Raw genomic sequence first — 12,258 nt, 5'->3', positions numbered from 1 at the left:
TAATGGGCCAAATGCCCTCCTTCTGCACTGTAGGGATTCTATGATATAACAACAGTTAAAAGATTTAGCAGAGGCCGGACATTACAGATAACAATGTGTCACTGGTTAATGTGACAGTGGTCCAGCGAAATTCCAATTTGTCGACTTTATCGTTTTAAAATCTGTGCTGGGCCAGGAAAAAGAGGAAATAGTGTGTGGTTATGAGAGAGTGCCTGAACAGTAAATGTTGTTTCATCCATTGTCATTGATGAGGACCTCGACACCATTAGTCATTTTGAGGCTGGTTGCGGTGTGTCTGAAGATGACTGATCAGGCCAATTCGGGCACAGAATGTACTGGCACATATTGGATATACTTGTGTAGACACTATAGTTGTTGCGTTGGTGGCTGTGGACTTGCGCAGCTCGCGCTTAAGTTGTGCTTCAGCAATATACCTTGCTTTGTAAGCAAGGTGTATTGTGGATGAGGCAGCGCCAGGTAGGGCGGTTTTGTGCCAGAGTTTCCCAGGTAGTTGTGTCTATGTCAAGCGACTTCAGGGAGGCCTTGAGTGTGTCACTGAAACGTTTCTTCTGCCCTCCATGCGAGCGTTTTCCAGCAGAGAGTTCCCCAAAAAGGAGTTGCTTGCGTATGCGCTCGTCTGGCATACGAATGACATGACATGCCCACTGGGTCTGCACTCTCATCAGCAGTGTGCGAACTGATGGTAGATTTGCTCTAGAGAGAACTTCAGTGTCTGGTACTACATCTTGCCATCTGATATGTAATATTCTGCGAAGACAAGTCATGTGGAAATGATTGAGCTGTCTTGCATGCCTTCAATACACAGTCCACGTTTCACAGGCAAATAGGAGGGTGTGAGTACCGCGGCGCTGTAGACCTTCAGTTTTGTTGCTGGGCTAATTCCTCGACGTTCCCATACAGTGGAGCGCAGTCTACCAAAAGCAGAACTTGCTTTTGCTATTCTGCACTTAACTTCTGTATCAATAGTCACTGCTTGGGAGAGGGTGCTACCAAGATAAGTGAACTGGTCCACTAGTTGTAGGTTCTGCCCTTTGATTGTGATTATGGGTTCTGTGTATGGTGCATGAGTAGCAGACTGGTGCATGACTTTGGTCTTTTTAATGTTGATGATGAGTCCAAAGTTGTCACAAGCCATGGAAAATTTGTCCATACTGACTTGCATCTCTGGCTCTGAGCTGGTATACAGGACGCAGCCACTGGCAAAGAGGAAGTCTCTGAGAACAGTCTCCTTCACTTTGGTAATAGTTTGAAGTCTCCTCAGGTTGAAGAGCTTCCCATCCACTCTGTACTTGAGGCTGATTCCAGCAACACTGTCCTGGATGGCAGTAAACATCATGCTGAACAGTGTGGGTGCGAGCACACAGCCCTGTTTGATGCCATTGGTGACTGGGAATGCCTCAGAGGATTCTCCCGCCAACCAGTACTCTGGCCATCATGCCAGATGGTGTACCATCTGAATGAATTTGGGGGGGCAGCCAAACTCTGACATGATCCTCCATAGGCCTTGTCAGCTTATAGTGTCGAAGGCTTTCACGAGGTCAACAAAGGTTGTGTAGAGCTCGCGATTCTGCGCCTGACTCTTTTCCTAAAGTTGGCACGCAGCAAAAATCATGTCAATAGTCCCGCGAGCTTTGTGGAAGCCACACTGTGACTCTGGGAACAGGCCCAGCTCCAGGTGAGTGACCAGATGATTTAGCAGGACTCTTGCAAGGGTTTTCCTGTGATGGAGAGCAGCGAGATTCCTCGATGGTTGTCGCATACTTGCCGATTGCCCTTCCTCTTGTAGAGTGTATGATGGAAGCATCTTTAAGTTCCTGAGGAATGGATCCTTGCTTCCAAAAGGACTGGAACAGCTCGGTGAGCTTCTCGCTAAGTACAGGACCAGCAGCTTTATAGATCTCTGCGGGTATGGTGTCTGCCCCTGGGGCTTTGTCACTGGATAGCTTGCTGACAGCTTTTGTGACATCGGCTACTACCGGTGGATCATCCATGGCGCTGTTGATATCGACCTGGGGAATCCTGTCTATTGCCTCATCATTAATAGATGACAGTCGGTTGAGGATGGCTTCAAAGTGTTCAGCCCATCTCTGCACGATCTGAGTCCTCTCTGTAATGAGAGTTGTACCATCTGTACTCAGGAGGGGGGAGCTCTTGTGAGATTGAAGTCCAGAGAGAGTGTTGAGGGCTTCACAAACCATTTCAAGTTGTTTCTGTCAGCGTATCCCTGTATTTCATCTGCCTTGGTGCTCAGCCAGGCATCCTGCATTTTACACAGTTTATTATGGCCTGTCCTGCAAGTACTGGTAAAAAGCATTTTTCTTGGCAGCTGACGATGGGGTGTTTTGACAGGCCCAATGAAAATGGTGCTTTTCAACAAGTAGACCCTGTATCTCATCATCATTCTTATCAAACCAGTCATGCTGCTTGTGGGTAAAGGGCCCGAGTATCTTCAGTGCAGACGTATGGACAACATCCCTGAAGCGTTCCCAATCGTCCTCAGCGCTGCCTGTGAGGTGTAGGTCAGCAAGCTTGATTTCTAAGTCTCCAGCCAGTGCTGAAACTATGCTGGGGTTCTATAGCTTGGCCGCATTGATTCTTTTCATCACCTTGCTTCCTTGTGGTCGCCTCTTGGGTCTGATGCGGAGCCTCATTTTGGAGACAATGAGCCTGTGATCTGTCCAGCAGTCAGCACCACACATGGCCTTGGTCATTCAGACACCCTGCCTGGCTTTCCTTCTGCCAATGACATAGCTGATAAGATGCCAATGCTTAGAGCGGGGATACATCCAAGAGGTCTTTTTATGGATAGGCAGACGGAAGGTTGTGTTGGTGATGAGGAGGCCGTTCATTAAGAGTAGGCTGTTACTGTTACACTTGCCCACCCCATGCCTCCCAATGACTCCCTACCAGATTGCAGAGTCACACCCTACTCTTGCATTGAAATTGCCAAGCACGACCAGCTTGTGTCAGTACTGCCCGCTGCTGATAGTAGGGCGTCTAGTTCTTCGTAGAACTTGTCTTTCATCTCGTCCAGGTTGTTCATTGTGGGGGCACTGGCGCTGACCAGGGTGGCTTGACTTCTGTTCTGTAGTGGAAGCTGTAATGTCATAAGCCGGTCGTTCACACCCTTGGGTAGACGAGCAAGTTTCCGAGCAAGGTGACTCCTGACGGCGAATCCAACTCCAGCATCACGATGCTCATCGCTGCTGCGACCGCTCCAGAAAAAAGTGTATCGACCTCCAGTTTCAGTCAACTGACTGACGTTGGCAAGGCGAGTTTCACTCAGGGCTGCAATGTCAATGTTGCATCTTGCAAGCTCTCTGGCAACTAAGGCTGTTCTTCTCTCTGGTCTGTTTGCTGTAGGGTTGTCCAAAAGCGTGCGCACGTTCCAAGTGCCAATGGTGAGCAGTGTCACCTTGTGTTTTATTTTGTTTATTCGACTGCAAGATGGGATCCCTGCCAGCTGCGGTAAACTGGCCAGGGTGTAGTTTGTAGTTTGAAAATCTGTGTGGGGCCAGGAAAGAGAGGAAATAGTGTGTGTTTATGAGGGAGTGCCTGAAGAGTAAATAGCACATGAAGTAAACACAGTAATCATCTGTCGTTTCTGACAGGACATGCACGTGGCTAACACCAAATGGAGACTCTGTCTAAATCATTCCAAATACTACTCAGCTGCCAAAATCTGAGTACAGCAAATCATATAATTATAGAATCTATGGCACAGGGGCACAGAGACAGGCCTTTTGGCCCAAACTGATCCGACCAACCTAAATGCCCATCTAAGCTAACCCCATTTGCCTGCATATGGCCCATATCCCTCTAAAGCTTCCCTATTCATGTATCTGTCCAAATGCCTTTTAAATATTAATGTGCCTATATTGAGGCACAGAGTTACAGGACAGAATTTAATCATGGGATTGAGAGGTTTATGCGCAGAATAATGTACAGGCTGGGATCTAATCGAGGGAATTGTGGTGGGAGGGATTGGAGGTGCGTTATATACAGGGTTGTCACACTACACTATTCCACCCCATAAAAGGAGAAATGGAGGAGCGGGCACAGATTGGAAGTGATTTGCAAATGAGGCATCTTTCTCACACGGCGAGTGGTTGGGGTCTGGAGTGCACTTCCTGGAAGTGTGGTGGAGGCAAGTTCAGTTGAGGCATCCAAGAGGGAAATAGATGATTCTTTGAATAGAAATAGTGTGCAGGGGTTGAGGGAAAAGGCGGGAAGACTGGCACTAAGCTCATTTGGAGAGCTGGTGCAGAAACACTGGGCCGAGTGGCCTTCTCCAGCGCCGTAACAATTCTGTGATTCTGTTTTGGGCTTAATGTTTGGAGCTGAGTGTGACTACGTCTGCTCAAACCAAAGGCACATTACACAATAACCAGAGTCTGACCCCCCCGCCCCCGCCCCTCGTGAGTGAGTGTGTGGGCTGCTACAGAACTGAAACCAAGAAAGAACCGAGTTGTGAGTTTGCAGGTTGCAGCTTGAGCAGCCGTTGTGGTCCCCTGGGCTCCAGAAGGGACAAATCAGCAGGAAACTTGCTGCTGATCATTGGACAAGGGTTCACGGCTGAAACGTACTTGCCTGGATACCGGGAATGGGGGGGCAGGATCTGGCTGCAGTGTGATTTTTCACCCCCCCCCACTTCCCTTTATGGTTAAACAGCCAGCTGAACCTAGTCGTCTGGGTTAAGGTAGCGGATGGCACCTGTGGTATCGCACCCAAGTGAGAGTGGTGCTTGCATGAGAAAAGGGGGAGATCATGGTGAGGCGGTGAAATGAGATACAGCCGGTGACCGAAACAACGGAGAAAGGAACACGAGAAACAAACGGGTCCCTCGTTAGCCTCCCAGATGGCCGTGTGGATCCAGAGCTAGGCCGCACCATGCTGTGCTTTTGTGTGCACACATCCCTGACTAAGGGATAATAATCCTGGACTTATTAATTGATTGTGTTTTGATTGTTTCCGAATGTAGGTCAGCGCCCGCTTGCTGGCTTGCCCTGGGCGCCTGGTACTTAATGGGTTAAGATCGTTGTCTGATTGAGTAAGGCACAGGTCGCTGACAGCATCAATCAGATTTAACACTGTCCATGTGCTATGTTTGCGTCTGCTCTTTGTTCCCGTTTCTTTTTGATGGAGGGAGGGGGGGGTTGGCTGCGGAGGTGGGGGTGGAGAAAGGGACAGCTTCCTCAGACTAAATCATCAATGCCCTCCTGATTGGTTAATCTGAAATAATCTGTCGACAGTTGGGCACTTTGGCAGCCTATAGCAAGAGTCAGTGTGGATGCAGTCGCATCGGGTCCCATTAGATTGGGCAACTCTAGCCCAATGGGTGAGTGAGGAGATTGACCCTGCGCTGCCTAAAGTTTTGGAAGCCCAGGACTGAGAGACTGATTCTGAGAGGGCTCAAAACAGCCAGGAAGGATGCGGATTTAAGTTGTTCGAGCAGGGAGCGGGGTATGGAAGGGAGGTTGATCACAGCATTGTAGAGCCAAGACTTGACATGTAAGTACATTTCTCCTGAAAGTGGCATAAGTGGTATTGATGCACGTTTGTGTGGGAAAATGAGAATGTTTTAATGGGAAGTCTAGGTCAGGGGTGAGTCCCAGAGGACAGGACATCAGAGGATGGAAGAATAGCGATTAGGTGATGGCAAGTTTCGAAGTTAAACCTTGTAGTCTGTGCTAATCAATGAATAGAGAATTGGAGAGGTTGAAATGAACAGGTCTGTTCACATTCAACAGCCACTCTCACCCTTTGCTCAAGCCAATGATGGCTGTTTTAGATCTCGGAACACGAGGTGAGTTGATGAGCTGCAATTAATTTGCTATCGAATTTCAACCTTGGTGACTGAACAGTCAATATCGAGAAATGAATGAAACTCTTGGAAACCTTTGTAACAGCAAGTTCATTGTGTTTCTTTTCCCACCACTTTCTTCAGTCACTAAAGGCCACATTGTAAAACTTACTGTGTAGGAACAAAGTGCCACTTACTTTTCACTATTATTTTTCCTCCTCAATCAGTAAAATTGTTGCTTGAGACTTCCCCTAAGTTCCCTCGCGCAAACGTCACCCCGTTATTTTGATTTTAGTTCTGAAATGTCTGTCCGATTAGCGATCATTTGTAGCTTTGACAAATAAAATTGGAAGATTTGAGATAAAGGAGAGAAATGGCTTCTTATGTTGTATTGAAAGGATTGCCTTGGTTCACGTATCACTCCAACAGTGCTTTTGACAAAATCCAGAGGCAGCATGCAATGCATTACTGCGATGTCTTGGTCGCTATGTAGAGTCTCCATTGACAGTCAATTCCTATATGCCTGAATTCACTCAGTGCACAGGGGTTTGTTTAATCCTTGTCCGTGCTGATAAGGTGGGGAATTTGAAGCCTTGGGCTCAGGTTTGTGGAGCTGTTTCTTGACATGAGGATCCCCCAAAGTTCTGCACAGCCAATTAAGTATTTTTTGCAGTATAGTTACAGTTAAAATGGAGGTGAACAGAAGCACTAATTTGTACAGAGCAAGCTCCCAAAAATAACAGTGTGACAATGAGCAGATGGTCTGTTTGAATGAAGTTGGTTGAAGGATAAATATTGGTCAGGTTGCCAAGGAGAACGCCCACTCTTCTTCAAAATGGTATCTTGATTTGATGTATTATTGTCACGTGTATTGGGATACAGTGAAAAACATTACCATTCATAGAGTACATGGGGGAGAAGGAAAGGAGGAGTGCAGGATATAGTATTGCAGTTACAGATGGGGTGTAGAGAAAGAAACTTAATGTGTGATGGGACCATTCAAAAGTCTGATAGCTGCAAGGAAGAAGCTGTTCATGAGTTGATTAGTATGTGATCTGAGACTTTTGTCTCTTTTTCCTGATATAAGGTGGAAGAGAGTATGTCCAGGGTATGTAGGGTCCTTGCTTATGCTGGTTACTTTTCTGAGGCAGTGGGAAGTGTAGACAGAGTCAGTAGATGTGAGGCTAGTTTGCGTGATGGACTGGGCTATGTTGCAACCGTTTACAGTTTCTTATGGTCTTGGTCAGAGCAGTGTGACATCCACATGAGAAGTTAAACAAGTTTAACATCTGGACTGACTTGGTGCTGTGCTGGGAGTGTCAGCCTGGGTGATGCGCTCAAGTCCCTGGTCATGTCCCTCAAGCTGATCTTGAATGCTCAGCTTTCTGACTCAGAGGAAACTGTTACCCATGCATCAAGGATGACAGTCATTGAACGGAACATCCAGTGAATTTGGTGGGTTTCACAGACAGATTGTAGAGTATGGGGGTGAGGTGCGTCTATTGTTCTGATGGAGGATCAAGAAACTTTGCTTAAAATGATCACTCTATTGTTATTGGCTGTGGGAGTGAGATCTTTTCCATTTGGAAAGGCCTGGAATTGCACTAAATTTCTGAGTCAGCTGTCAGCACAACCAAGCCTGTTACATTTGCTCTTCATAAATGGATTGAATACTTTTGTTTCCTGGAGTGTTGCTGTCTGACTTCTTAACGTTGGTTGCTCCATACTGTGGACAACTTTCTATTCAGGAACATTGTGACATGGGTTGCATTGAAGTGCATTTGAAATTAGTATTCTCGGGGCTAATTTGTAAGGCTATCATCGGAGACCATATTCCCCCTCCAAGATCATTGTTAATCAATGAAATGAGCAACCAGCATCATTTACTAAGGCACATACAAAGCAGAATCTAGTGTGATAATAACTGCTAACAACCTATGGTTGAGTAATTTTTTAAACATTGCCAGCTGGCAATTGGAGTATATTGTAAATAATGTTTCCTGATTAAGGAGCCTGAATATCAAATTCTGTTGTTGTGGTTGGGGGATTAGAGATTTGGGAATATTTTTTGCCATTTTGTAATCCTGTACATTTTTCTGTGGAACCCCCCCAAATCGCAGTCCTTGATTTTAACGGCACTTCATACTGTTGACTGTTACTTTGGGAGCGGCTGAAATGAATAATGTTGCTCATGCTGTGGTTAGATGTGTGAGCCGTATAGGTCAATAACTAGATCCTGTTCTCCTTTGTGATTATACCTGATCTGCCAGTACCACCTTTGTTTATCCTTATTCTTGGAATGTTTGACATTACTGATAAGACCAGCATTTATTGGCAATCCCTAATAGCTATTGAAAAGTTGGTGGTGAGTTACTGTTTTAAACCACTGTCATCTGTGTAGTGAAGGTACATGCACAGTGATTTTGTTTGTTGTGTTCTGATACAACTGAGTGGCTATTTCAGAGAGCAGTTAAGAGTCAGCCTTGTCGCTGTGGGTTTGGTGTTACACATAGGCCAGATCGAGTAAGGATGGCAGATATTTTTGCCCGAGGGGCACTAGTGAACCAAATAGGTCTTTATAGCAATCCAGTTGCTTTATGGTCACAATTACTAATACCATCTTTTTATTCCAGATTTACTGAATTAACTGAATTCACATTCACAAAAAAACCACGTTGGGATTTAATAATTACCCTCTGGATTATTAGTTCATTAACATAACCACAATGGTGTCATACTTGCTCAGAGCGCAGCTGAATGCACCAATGTAATAACAATACTGCATTAAATGTAGGGGATAGCACCAGTAAGTGGAACAATGTCAATTAAATTCACTGTTTTTTGTGAACACTAAATAGCCTGGAATTGCATCCAATCCATTACATAATGTGGCTCTTGCTTAATGCGGTGACGTTTGCGCGAGGGAACTTAGGGGAAGTATCTAGCAACAATTTTACTGATTGAGGAGGAAAAATAATAGTGAAAGGTGAGTGGCACTTTGTTCGTACACAGAGAACATTCTGTTGAGGTGGGTTTCTGCTATCAAGACACCCTCTGTAAAAAGCATTCTGATATCGAAGCACCTTCTTTCAGAGGGTCAGGGTGTCGAACCTCCCTCCTTCTAAATTTGGTTCACAGATTAAGACATCCTCCAGTAAATGTTGAAATATCAAGATACTCTTTCATGCATGTTTGGGTAAAGTGACTTTCTCACTCAAAAGTGCCAACAAAAAAATGGACTTCAGCCAATTGGTTGCCCGTTCGTTGCCTACCTTTTATTGACTTTAATGAGTTAGGTACCTGAGTGTTTCACTGTCTGTCTACAAACTCCCTGTCTGACTATCTTCCGGTAGAAAGGAAAATTACAAATGCTGAAAATAAGCATCTGGTGAGTCAGAGGCTGAAAGAGAAAGGACAGACTTAAAATATTAGGTGGGGCCTTGTATCAAAACTGAAACTTGTCCCGAGCTGAAAGATTTATTGTTATCCTGCTGTCTGAGGTATTGGTGATCTGACCTGTATTTCCTGGATCTTCTCTTTGCACAGAACAGGACAGAGTGAGGGGTAGGGAACATGACCCCAGCAGCCTGCCTTCTGATCTGAACTCTATGCATGTTAGGTTGGAAGCAATTCATTCATTTAAATTGGTGGGGAAGGAATTTATTAAAATGAGTTTCAAAATAGAATGAAGATTTCTCTGCATCGGGGCCTGAATGCTTTTTTCAAAAAAAATCATACTATTGGTAATGGGGGGGAAATGAATGTTCAATGACTCAAACAATCAGAGTATGTCTGGCTTCTAATTGAATAGGGGGAGGTGGGGCACCATGAAGTTTGACCAATGGTTGCAGTGTGAGGGTGGGGTGGTTGGTGGCTGGAAGTCAAGTGATGAAACCTCCAGGAATATGTGTGCTCATAGTTGGCAACTGCTGTGGGATGTTGTTAAATGTGCATGGTAACTGCAAGCTGTTCTTAATGGAGAGTAATTTTGGATGGGTGTAAAAAGGGCAATCTGATCTGGTTAGTTAAAAACAAAATACTGTGGATGCCGGAATCTGAACCAAAAACAGAAAATGCTGGAGAATCTCAGCAGGTCTGACAGCATCTGTGGAGAGAGAATAGAGCCAACGTTTTGAGACTGGGTGGCCCTTCGTCAGAGCTCTGGGGTCATCCAGATTCGAAACCTCAGCTCTATTCTCTGTCCACAGATACTGTCAGATTTGCTGAGATTCTCCAGCATTTTCTGATCTGGTTAGTAACCCACTGGGCAGGGCAGGTTAAAATGAGACCCCTCCTCGGTTTCAGTAACCGGGATTTGATTTGTTTAGAAAGTTATTGGAGGTGTGCACTGTTTAAAAAAAAAACATTGATCCCCGTTGAGAAATCCCATAAAGGCTTGGAGTGGAAAGCTGAAGTCGGATCAAGTATCCAATCCTCATTAATTCCAGCTCAGTCATTGCTCTTACCTCTTAGATAGAACATTAAAGCATCTTACAGAAAATCTCGCCCAATCATTGCCCAGCATCCATTGCCCTCGTGTGTTGACACTGAGCAGACAAGGCTGTTTCTACGGAGAGAACTGACATGGGTATACTTTGACTGGGGCCCCTATATCAGAACATTCCTTGTTGATACAGCTCTGGCTGGAGCACAAGATAATGGTGAGACCTCCAAGGATTTCTGGTTTGTGTGATTTGAAGTCATTCAAAATTCTCTTGTGCATATCCTAATCTGCACCACCTCTGTTGACCTGTTGCTCTGGTGCTCACCTTTGGCTTGTGGTTAAGAAACACCTCATATTTAAAATTCTCATCCTTCTTGGGGTTGCACGATAGCACAGTGGTTAGCACTGCTGCTTCACAGTGCCACGGACTTGGGTTTGATTCCCAGCTTGGGTCACTGTCAGTGTGGAGTTTGCATATTGTCTGTGTGGGTTTCCCCCACATTCTGAAAGATGTGCTCTTCGGGTGCATTGACCTAAACAGGTGCCGGACTGTGGCGACTAGGGGAATTTCACAGTAACTTCATTGCAGTGTTAATGTAAGCCTTACTGGTGACTAATAAATAAACTTTCACTTTAACTTTTCCCTTCAAATCCCTCCATTGCTTCGTTCCTCGCTAAATATCTCCAGTTCTAAAGACCTCCAAAATCTTTGCCCTCTTATTCTGGTCTCTTGCACATTGTGGATTTTAATGATGCCCACCCCCACGCATCATTGGTGACCATGACTTTATTTGTCTAAGCATTTAGTTATAGAATTCCCTTCCTAAGTCTCCCTCTCCTCCTTTAAGACAATCTATGAAACCTGTCTGATCAGCTTTTAGGTCACTTGAGGTAATGTCTTCTTTTGTGACTTGGTATCAAATTTTGTTTGATAATGCACCTAGGATTATAGATTAGGGGTGTTACATAAAGACAAGTTGCTGTTGTGTGGAGGTAGGCAGCATGTGTAATGGTAATACAATCGAGTGCTTAAAATGAAATATTGTTTAAAAAAATAGGAGCAGGAGTAGGCGGATCATCCAACTCAGTAACCTTGTTCCCACTTTCCCCATATTCTTTGATTCCTATAGCCCCAAGAGCTTTGTCTAACTCTTCCTTGAAAACATACAGTGTTTTGGACACATTTACTCTCCTTAATAGCAAATTCCACAGGCTCCCCACTCTCTGGGTGAAGAAATTTCTCCTCATCTCAGTCCTAAATGGTTTACCCCCTGTCCTTACACTGTGACCCCTGGTTCTAGATTCCCCCACCATTGGGAACATCCTTCTTGCATCTATTTTGCCTAGTCCTATTAGAATTTTAGAGGTTTCTATGAGACCCCCTCCTCATTCTTCTGAACTCCAGCGAATATAATCCTCACCAACTCAATCTCTCTTCATACATCAGTCCTGCCATCCCAGGAATCATCTTGTAAATCCTCTCTGCAACTCTCCTACAGCAAGAACATTCCTCCTCAAAAAAAAGAGGCCAAAATGGTACATAATATTCTGGGCGTGGTCTCACCAAGGCCCTGTATAATTGTAACAAGACATCCCTGCTCCTGTACTCAAGATTCAATAGGGTATATCCAGAGTGAAGTGGAAGCTATCAACCAATGGGACTTGATCCTAACATTTGAACGAGGCTGTTGAAAAGTGAATTCAGGAAGTGTTTTCCCACAGAGGGTCGTGGCAATGTGGAGTATTCCTCCTCAAAAGGATGTGAAGGCTGGAGGTAAACAGCAATTTCCAAGACTGGGATTGCTTGTCATCCTTACTCAACGGAAATCAAGAGACATGGAGCAAATATGGGCAGATGGAGTTTAAACATAGATCAGCTGTAATCCAACTGAATGGTGGAATAGGCTCAAAGAACTGAATATCCCCCTCCCATTCCTAATTGATGAGCATATAGGTAGAATTGAGATAGGTGAGAGATTTCAAAAGGGAA

The 12,258-nt window shown here is 45.0% G+C and overlaps 1 protein-coding gene across 1 annotated transcript in view; it reads left to right on the top strand.

The window, feature by feature from the left end:
- Nucleotides 1-5,452: 5,452 nt before the first annotated feature.
- prdm1b (PR domain containing 1b, with ZNF domain) overlaps nucleotides 5,453-12,258 on the top strand; it is a 57,637-nt gene continuing 50,831 nt past the window's right edge. The window contains exon 1 of the mRNA XM_080211303.1: nucleotides 5,453-5,532. The gene's annotated coding sequence lies outside the window, so the exon portion shown is untranslated. The remainder of the gene's footprint in view (nucleotides 5,533-12,258) is intronic.

This window comes from Carcharhinus amblyrhynchos, chromosome 24, assembly GCF_965287045.1.
Source record: "Carcharhinus amblyrhynchos chromosome 24, sCarAmb.v2.hapA, whole genome shotgun sequence".
In the NCBI taxonomy this organism is placed as follows: domain Eukaryota; kingdom Metazoa; phylum Chordata; class Chondrichthyes; order Carcharhiniformes; family Carcharhinidae; genus Carcharhinus; species Carcharhinus amblyrhynchos.
The sequence above is the reverse complement of the archived record's forward strand: the minus strand, read 5'-3'. Positions and strand labels throughout refer to the sequence as shown.